Raw genomic sequence first — 10,701 nt, 5'->3', positions numbered from 1 at the left:
GGGCAGTACAGGGTTTAAGGTCAGGGGTCCCATGGTAGAGGGGTTCCCTAAGATGGAAAAGTGCAGGTAGGGTGGGTGGATACTGGGTGGGCTTCGGCATAATTGGGGAGTGTCTGTGTGGATGAGGGACATGGCTGTGTGTGAGAGGGGCCCTGCTAAATTAGTAGTAGGGGGCTTCATGATGGGGTCCTGCATGTATATCAATGTTTATAAATGTGCCTCTTAAAACATGGAGCTGATTGTAATTGTTAAATGATTACTGCTGGCCCCCTATCCAGGTTTTTTTAATCTTGGGACCAAGATTTCCTTCTGTGTCTCTGAGATCTATATCAAACCCAGACATGTAACATGGAAATCTGATGGGGAGAAGATGTCCCAACTACACTTTTAAGATGTTTCTGTTTTCCCCCTTTTATGTTATGCCGTGCGTTATAATAAAACATAAAGGAGAAAGCAGCATGACTTATTGTTTATATTTTAAGGTGCCGGTTATGTAGACTCTCAGAAATTTTAATTCATAGTGGGAAGTGGGCAAAAAACGCAGCAGGAGAAAGCATGGGTGAGTGTGAAATGCAAAGAGAGAGGAGTTCGAGGTGTGAGATAGAGAGAAGCAACAATCTTCTTACAAAGCTTCCTACCCAAAGCACGGATTAAGCTCACACACACACATCCAAATAATTCTCCAGCCCTGACCTAAAGGTCACTTGCTGAAACACTGTAACAGAAACACTGGATGCCGCTCCATACGGAATCTATGAGAGGCAGGAATTAAGGAAAAATTGGGGATCCTCGTCGCCCATTGAGGAATCTTGAAACAGGTGATGGGCTACAGTCTGGTTTCCACTATAAAGCTACCAGAGAGCCACCTGTAAATGAATCAAGATGGGATTTTATGGATATCTGGTGTATTTCACAACGTATGTAGCTTGGAGCAACTAACTCAACCAATGATTACTACATCAATTTGATATGGAATTTACTGGCTGAATAGAAGATACAGAAAGCCAAGGGGAACAAAATACAACCAGGGATACTATTTCAATTATTGATAGTTGGGGCATTGACGAAGGAAGATGAGATGGTGAAGATCTTGGCTGGGAAGTCTCCTTGATGCTGACTGTTCTGTTCTATAATCCTAATAGGGATACTAAGTCATTGCTTTACTCACTGAGGAGCTCAGGATATGTTCTTTATTGTGGGTTTTAATAACAGGGAACCTGTGCACCTTCAATGAAATGGGCTCTTAAATGTGTGAAGCACCTCATAATGTATCCCACCTGATCAAAGAACGACAAGTTTTCCAGTAACGGCAGCACCTAGGTAAGTAACGTGTTCCTAAACGCATTGTGATGTCATGATGGGTAATTCTTATACATGATTTAAGAAATAATTTATTTGAAATTTCTAGTGGAGGTACTGTATCCAGTTAATACTATTAGGAACTACAAGATTAGGGTGCAGAGTTCACTCATCTGACTGTAAAGCCTTATAATAAAAACTGCTGTGAAGCTCTGTGATATGGCTCCAGTGGTGAGAACATCCGGCTGGGCAACGTAGGCTAGGAACCGGGCCACCGGGAGGGACATCAGATGGATCCTGCATAGGACTAGGGGTAGGCAAAAAGAATTGATATGTTCCCCACCATTGCACCCTAAGTCTACATCTAGTCCTGGCCCTGCATGGCCCTATAGAATAGAGTCTTCTCAAAAAACTTTCAGAATGAAGGATTTCATTGGTCCATTTGGTGGAGACATGTGTTCATATGATATGCAAAATATAATATAAAAGTGTTAATAATTCCTATAATTCCTATAATATAATTGATCATATATTATTATTAAGCTCATAATTCTGTGGTTGTTCATGTCATGTCCCCCAGCGTGTAGGATGGGTTTTAAGTAACTAGGGATGCTCCGAATCCACTAAATATAGTTTCACTATCCCCCAAATCCTTTGTGAAAGATTCCGCTGAATACCCAACCTAATCCTAATGTGCATATGAAACTCACTGAGAGGCTGAATATGCAAAGCTTAACATTTTTTTTACTTCCTTGTTTTGTGACAAAAAGTCACATGAATTAAACGATTCGGATTCAGTTCGGCCAGGCACTTGGAAATCCAAATCGTACTGAAAATGGCCGAATCCTGGCTGAATACCGAACCGAAACCTGGATTCGGTGCATTCCTAGTTTTAACTACGGCAGTAATCAATGTAATAAATAAATTAGGGATGCACATGCACTGAATCCAGGATTTGGTTTAGGATTTGGCCCTTTTTCAGCAGAATTCAGCCAAAGCCAAGTGTCTGGCCAAACCCAGTCCTTAGAATCATACAAACAAGAAAATTGTGGGTGTTGTGCAGTTCTTTTTAACCACTCCTTTTCTTAATTTGCATACGTGAATTAGGGGTTGGATTCCTTTTGGGATTAGGCCAAATTCTTCATAAAAGATTGAAATGAAATCGAAACCTTCATGACAACCTTCACGAAAGATCAAGTCAAACCAAAATGGACAACTTTAAATAATAGTCGATTCATTTTTTTTTAAAAAAAACCTTACATTTATAGGGGACTTTTTGGGTATTCTTTCCCTTTAAGAGAGCCATTTTATTAATAAGGGTGATGACTGGGACATTTTGTGAAGGTGTTTAAGCCTTAGCAGGCCAGATGGACCAATCACACTCTGTTCTGTAATGGATTTGGAGTGACAAGGGGCTTAAATATGACCCCTTTTTCTTCCATATTCACAAACATTTTCTTTTACTCATCTCTTTCTTTTATTAATACTGATCTTTTCCTGCAGCAAAATAATTCAGATCCCATGCACAGTGACTTGTAAGGAAATAAATCAAACATATCTTTAGAAGAAGGACAAAGTCCTCTTTATACTTGAGTATAAATCTAGAGATTCTGGGGCATTTAACCTCCAATCAGGAGCAGATTTGAAGGCTAATTGGGTATGGGATCCGTTATTCAGAAACCCATTAACCAGAAAGCTCAGAATTACGGATAGGTCATTCCATTATGATCAAATAATTAAAATGATTAAAAATTATTTCCTTTTTCTGTGTAATAATAAAACAGTCGCTTGTACTTGATCCCAACTAAGATACAATTAATCCTTATTGGAAGCAAAACCAGCCTATTGGGTTTATTTCATGTTTACATGATTTTCTAATAGACTTTAGGCATGAAGATCCAAATTATGGAAAGATCCGTTATCCAGAAAGCCTGAGGTCATGAGCATTCTGGATAACAGGTCCTACACCTGTAATAATAAAACAGTTGCTTGTACTTGATCCCAACTAAGATATAATTAATCCTCATTGGAGGCAAAACCAGCCTATTGGGTTTATTTCATGTTTACATGATTTTCTAATAGACTTTAGGCATGAAGATCCAAATTACAGAAAGATCCGTTATCCAGAAAAGCCCAGGTCCTGAGCATTCAGAATAACAGATAAAATGGCGACAGCTGTGATGAGGTTTATGAGCTTGAACTAAAGAAAGCTGAAAACCATTAATCTTCATTTCTACTAAATTCATGTATTTTTTGGAAGACTTTAAATCCAAGGGTATATATATAGTATATATAGTTTTTCAACATTTTGCTTCCTCTTCTGCCTCTGCCAAGCTGTCAATCAAGGACCCTGAATGAACCCCCTCGCCCGTAGTATAATCATTTTGGGCAAGCAGTTTGTTTCATTTGTACTTATTTGATTTCTATAGTTTCAGAGTATAAGGACAATTAAACTTGAAACCAGTAGAGTTGGACTGGGGTTGGTGAATCAGTGGTGACCCTTAAAGATAAGACTGAGAATCCAGTTTCCTTTTTTCGCCTGTTCCATCTTTTTTCCGACATTCTTCTATGAGAATCGCATCATGTCTTGTCTTAGTAACTCAACTCTTCTGACAGTTATTTCTCTGTCCTTTTGCAATTTATCTTCTCCTTCTTTTCTTTTCTCCTCAAGTATTTGGGACAACTCTCCCTCATCCTTCCTCCTTTACCCACTTTTATCTTCCAGATCGTTCCATCATCTCATGTCTCTAATCCTTCTCCATTTCTTTTTGTTTATTCACCTCTTTACTCACCTTGTCGTATCCACCACCCTATTTTCTCCACTTTCTGCTCCCCATGGTATTTCCTTGCCCCATTCCTCTATAGCTCCTTAAAGGGGTGGTTCACCTCTAAGTTAACTTTTAGTATGTTATAGAATGGCTAATTTTAAGCAACCTCTCAGTTGGCCCTCTTTATTTTTAATTTTTATAGTTTTTAATTATTTGCCTTCTTCTTCTGACTTTTTCCAGCTTTCAAATGGGGGTCACTGACCCCATCTAAAAAGAAATGCTCTGTAAGGCTACACATATATTGTTATTGCTGCTTTTTAAGGATGCACTGAATCCACTATTTTGGATTTGGCCGAATCCCTGTTAACAAAAAGCAATTCTGCCGAATACCAAACCTGAATCCTAATTTGTATATGCAAATTAGGGGTGAGAAGGGTAAACATTTTTTAACTCCTTGTTTTGTGACAAAAGTCATGTGATTTCCCTTCTGCCCCTAATTTGCATTTGCAAATTAGTATTCAGATTTGGTTCAGCCAGGCATAAGAATTCATCCCGCTGAAAGAGGCTGAATCCCTAACCGAATCCTGGATTCTGTGCGTCCCTACTACTATTTATTACTCATCTTTCTATTCAGGCCTCTCCTATTCATATTCCAGTCTCTTATTCAAATCAGTACATGGTTGCTAGGGGAATTCAGAACCTAGCAACCACATGGCTGAAATTACAAACTGCAGAGCTGCTGAATAAAAAGCTAAGTAATTCAAAACCTACAAATAATAAAAAATGAAAACCAATTGCAAATTGTCTCAGAATATCCCTGTCTACATCATACTAACAGTTAATTTAAAGATGAATAACCCCTTTAAGAAACAGAGTAGAAGGAAGTAACAGAGTATTTGTGTTCAGGGATCAATTATTAGCTAAATAGCAATGTACTGGAATAGTAAATGAAGTTATGGGAGATCCAAGTGTCCTACATGCAGGACCGCCTTCAGAAATCACAGGGCCCCATATGACAAAATTTCCTGGGCCCCCTGGGCTGCGCCCACCGCAAGCCCCACCTACAGGTCTGCCCTCCCCAACCCACAGGTCCTCCCCCACCACACAGTAAAAAAACAAAAAAAAAATATTCGTGGCTAGGGTTCCCACATGTTAATAAAAAGATATTGGTGGTCAGGGCCCCCCATAAAAAAAACATTTGTGGCTAGGGCCCCCCCATTAAAAAATATTGGTGGCTAGGACCCCAAATGAGAAAAAAAAATTGGTGGCCAAAATTGGTGGCCAGCCCCACCCCCCACAGTATAAGAAAATTGGTGGCCAGGGCCCCTTAAACGTCCATGCCTTCCCGAAGTCAGCAGCTCTCACATAGATGGGGGGCCCAGCTAATCAAGTAAGTGTGGCGTGGCCCCCCTTACCCTCAGGCCCCCTACAACTCTCCCCCCCCTGTCCCTCCCTGATAGCTGCCCTGACTACATGCAGGGCGTTCATGGTCATATTAAAAAACACACCACCATGTAATTCTGCCGGAGTCTAAATTCTAAACTCCTTCAGATAAAGGAAACGTCAGTACTGGGAAGGTCTCCAGCCAATGGGTCGGTCTCGGTATTATATTTGTGAAGTGCAGATGGAACAGATCATTTGACTCCAACGTGACTTCAATGAATTTACAACACCTCTGGGGTGTGAGTGATCCTCTCGGTATTTGTTATCAGTCAGATTTATAAATAAATGGAGCCATTTGAATAATAATTACCTATATTGAGGACCAGCATGAAGTTAATCAAGCAAATTAATTTTCTCTCCGGCTTTCAATGAAAAGGCACGTGCAGGAGCCACTAATCTGCCTTAAACCGATCTGTGTTACACATATTAGATTATTCCTTACCCAGCATGCAAGAGGCAGCAACTCAAACTTTATAGGAAATGCTCCCCAAAAATAAGGATGGATATTCCCAGTATTTGCTACTGAATATTTCCTGTGGAATAACATGATACATTAGGGAGGCCTGAAACAAAGGTTTTAAAAAGTTTATACCCACAATAAATGATTAGGTGCCTAACAGAAAATCTTATCAAAAGATTTACATAGAAGACACATTTGGAGGAGTTTAATCAACATGAACAAAGATATAGAAGGTCAATATAAAAGTTTCCTAATGATGAATAAAAGCAAAAGTGACAAGAAGACATTCACTAAGAGTGGAGCATAATTCCGTAAAAAGGAAGGGGACAGGAGTGATTCATTGATATAATGAGTAATGACGATTTCATCATCAAACCAGATTTTTTTACTGTAAGGGCAGTCAGGTTATGGGATTCTCTACCAAGAGAGGGGGAATGAGTGATTCATTGGTGGGAAGGAAAGGAGATTTCACCATCAGCATAGGAAGGGGTTCTTTACTGTAAGGGCAGTCAGGTTATGGGATTCCCTACCAAGAGAGGGGGAATGAGTGATTCATTGGTGGGGAGGAAAGGAGATCTCACCATCAGCATAGGAAGGGGTTCTTTACTGTAAGGACAGTCAGGTTATGGGATTCCCTACCAAGAGAGGGGAATGAGTGATTCATTGGTGGGGAGGAAAGGAGATTTCACCATCAGCATAGGAAGGGGTTCTTTACTGTTAGGACAGTCAGGTTATGGGATTCCCTACCAAGAGAGGGGGAATGAGTGATTCATTGGTGGGGAGGAAAGGAGATTTCACCATCAGTATAGGAAGGGGTTCTTTGCTGAACAGGTATTGCAGTCTAATGGTAAGTACAGAGGGGAGACATGAGTCAGAGACCACTCACTGTCTGCTCCCTGCTAGTTACACCACTGTGTATGTTTGTGTAGGATTCCATAAGAGTAGGATTTTGAAGGGCAGAAAAGAGAAGAGGAAAAATGAAAGTAAAGAAAAAATGATTTAAAGAAAGTGAGGAAAAGGCCACAATGTCTGACCGCGATGAAAACAAAAGCAGCAAAACAGAGGGAAGGTGAAGAGAGAACTGGAGCTGTAATTTATGTTCAGATAAATGAGAGGAGCAGTTAAGTGTAATGGTAAAAGGGGACAAGAGGACACAAGGTGATAGTAAAGAAGAAAGCAAAAGAATTGAAAGAGCAGAACATTTTATAAAAGAAAGAGAGAGTCAATATGAAGTTCTCTAGGGTTCAACTTCAGCATCTTTGTTTTCTATTTGGAAATCAATTCATGGTCAAGTTCTGCCAATTCCCTTAATTAAAAAATGATTTCTGCTAATGAATCAGCTCCTTAGTGTTGCCAGGAGGAATAGAAACGTTAGGATAACGAGAAAACACTGGTAAAACATTAAATATTTATAACCCAGAGAATTTGTGACACCGATTCTTCAAACAGGTATTACAGATTGGCTGATACAGTTTCAAGTACAATATAATGATATTTCAAATAAATCAAACACAGAAGAATCGCTGAAAGAAAGTCTATCCTCATAAACGGTGCGTAGTGATGTCATCGGTTATAATCGGAGCTTTGTGATGTCATTTCTGTCACATGACTCACTGAAACTTGTGAATTATAATAAAGTTGCAAAATATGAGGATATTAAAGTCACCTGGGAGTTCTGTGAGTTGTATAAAATAAATGATCATGGAACTCCTCCGTTACTTACAGGGTCGGACTGGGGGGCCCGGGGCCCACCGGGACTGCTGTCCAGGGGCCCCCCTCCGGCCCCCCGCCCCCCGCCCCCCTACTATGACGCGTCGGCCCAGCAACAGTGCCGTTCGGCGCGCATGCGCAACAGCGACACCGCTCGGCACGCATGCGCAACAGCGACACCGCTCGGCACGCATGCGCAATAGCGCCGTTCGGCACGCATGCGCAATAGCGCCGTTCGGCGCGCATGCGCAGGCGGCGCTGCGCATCGCCAGAAAAAAAAGGTTTTTTTCCCGATTGGAAATATCTAGAGAAGGGTTCTGGCCCGGCGGGGGCCCACGAGGGTCGGGGCCCACCGGGTTTTTTCCCGGTATCCCGCCGGGCCAGTCCGACACTGGTTACTTATAATATCCTTATACTTTACAATAGGGGGCACTTTATTCGCTACATTTGCTTTATTCAATAGAAAGTCTTTTCCTGCATGACATAAATATAAGCAGCCGTTAATGTCAGCTTTCAGAGACCCTTTCTCATTAGAATCCTGTCTGTTTTAGCGGGGGATTAAAGATCTGTGTATAACATACTTTGGGATGTAGCCATAACACTGGCCTAAAGCTGAACTAATTCCCAGCGCTTTAGGGTAATAGCAAGCCGGCCAGATGGCAGTTGGGCCAATCGCTTCTCTCTGTCATCGAATTCTATATTTCTGCTTTCTGAGGGGACAACCAAAAACACAGATATTTTTTTTTAAATAAAATATAAAATTAAGAAAGATAAAACTATAGGGGCAAATACTGTTTTAATGCAACTATTTCCAATTTTGCTCATTTGGGTGATTCAAATGTCATTTTATACAGACATGGGTAAGACAGGTATGGGACCTGTTATCCAGAATGCTCTGGACCTGGGCTTTTCCAGATAATGGTTCTTTCCATAATTTGGATCTTCATACATTTAGGGGCAGATGTATGAAGGGTCGAATATCGAGGGTTAATTAACCCTCGATATTCGACTAGGAACTAAAATCCTTCGACTTCGAATATCGAAGTCGAAGGATTTAGCGCAAATCCTACGATCGAACGATCGAAGGATTATTCCTTCGATCGAACGATTAAATCTTTCGAATCGAACGATTCGAAGGATTTCAATCCAACGATCGAAGGAATATCCTTCGATCAAAAAACCTTAGGCAAGCCTATGGGGACCTTCCCCATAGGCTAACATTGACTTCGGTAGCTTTTAGCTGCCGAACTAGGGGGTCGAAGTTTTTTTTAAAGAGGCAGTACTTCGACTATCGAATGGTCGAATAGTCGAACGATTTCTACTTCGAATCGTTCGATTCGTAGTCGTAGTCATAGTCGAGGGTCGAAGTAGCCCATTCGATGGTCGAAGTAGCCCAAAAAACACTTCGAAATTCGAAGTTTTTTTAATTCCAATCCTTCACTCGAGCTTCATGAATCGGCCCCTTAGTCTACTAGAAAATCATATAAACATGAAATAAGCCCAACAGGCTGGTTTTGCTTCCAATAAGGATTAATTATATCTTAGTTGGGATCAAGTACAAGGTACTGTTATATTATTACACAGAAAAAGGAAATCGCTTTTTATGAATTTGAATGATTTTCTCATAATGGAGACTAAGGGGCCGATTCACTTACTTCGAGTGAAGGATTCGAGGTAAAAAAACTTCGAATTTCGAGCAGTTTTTTGTGCTCCTCGACTATCGAATTGGCGTAAATTCGCCTGAGTAGAATGATTCGAATAGATCGAGCGCAAAAACGATGCGACTATTCGCCATTCGATAGTCGAAGTACTGGATCGAGCGCAAAAACGCTGCGACTATTCGCCCATTCGATAGTCGAAGTACTGTCTCTTTTAAAAATACTTTGATTGCCTACTTCGCCACCTTAAACCTACTGAATTGCTTTAAAAGCCTATGGGAAAGTCCCATAGGCTTGTTTTCCAAGTTTTTGATCGAATAAAAAGGCATTCGATCGAATGAAAATCCTTCGAGCGAATATTTGATCGAGCGCCTATTCGCCTGGCGAATATTCGCCAATTCGACTATTCGCCAGCGATTAAATTCCCCCTAATTGTCTATTCGATTCTATTCGATTCTATTACCCAGTCGAATTTCGAGGGATTTAACCCCTCGAAATTCGACCCTTGATGAATTTGCCCCTAAGAGAGACGGCCTTTCCATAATTTGTAGCTTTCTGGATAACAGGTTTCCAGATAACGAATCCCATACCTGTATAATCATAGCGTTCTCATGATAACATTTAATCATTAACATCTGTTCCCGAACCTGTGGAGCTTTTGATATAATTAGGGATGCACCGAGTCCACTATTTTGGATACGGCTGAACCCCTGATTCCTTAGCGAAAGATTCGGCTGAATATCGAAGGAGAAGAAAAATGTTGTACTTCCTTGTTTTTGTGACAAAAAGTCACGTGATTTCCCTCCCTGCCCCTAATTTGCATGTGCAAATTAGGATTCTGATTCAGTTCGGCCGGGCAGAAGAATTCGGCCGAATCCCCAACCGAATCCTGGATCGGTGCATCCCTAGATATAATATATTTTTTCAGTTTAATACCCCAGCCCTTCCCTCCCACATTAAAGGGGTACTCCCCTCCAAATAATGAAAAAAAAATTAAAAAATAAAAATGTAATTTTAAGCACATAAATAATGGTTATTATTACTACTACTACTACTACTACTAATAATAATAATAATAACTCAGACCTGTCAAATGTCCTGTATAAGTCAGTGGGAGAGGCACCCATCTCAATTTAAAGTTATTGTGGGCTGCTCTGGGTTTGGCCCACAAATACGTGGGCTACGCTGGGTTTAGCCCTAAAATCTGTCTTTTTGGGTGTTTCGGGCAAAAACTCAAAAAAATCAAGCGATTTGGGAAAAAAACACAAAAAAATTTGTATGATTCAGGGTTTTGCTCGATTTTATCAAGTTTTTTCACAATCTGATTAAATCGAGCCTTTTATTAATAAATAAACTAAAATCA

At 40.5% G+C, this 10,701-nt stretch overlaps 1 protein-coding gene across 2 annotated transcripts in view; it reads left to right on the top strand.

Annotated features, from left to right (window-relative positions):
* Positions 1-648: 648 nt before the first annotated feature.
* The window catches only part of LOC108707622 (retinal guanylyl cyclase 2), a 62,690-nt gene continuing 52,637 nt past the window's right edge, over positions 649-10,701 (top strand). For both annotated transcript variants that reach the window (XM_041582813.1, XM_041582812.1), the window contains exon 1: positions 649-1,320. The gene's annotated coding sequence lies outside the window, so the exon portion shown is untranslated. The remainder of the gene's footprint in view (positions 1,321-10,701) is intronic.

Source organism: Xenopus laevis, chromosome 2L, assembly GCF_017654675.1.
Source record: "Xenopus laevis strain J_2021 chromosome 2L, Xenopus_laevis_v10.1, whole genome shotgun sequence".
Lineage (NCBI taxonomy): Eukaryota > Metazoa > Chordata > Amphibia > Anura > Pipidae > Xenopus > Xenopus laevis.
Note: the sequence above shows the minus strand (reverse complement) of the source record. Positions and strands in the feature narration are given on the sequence as shown.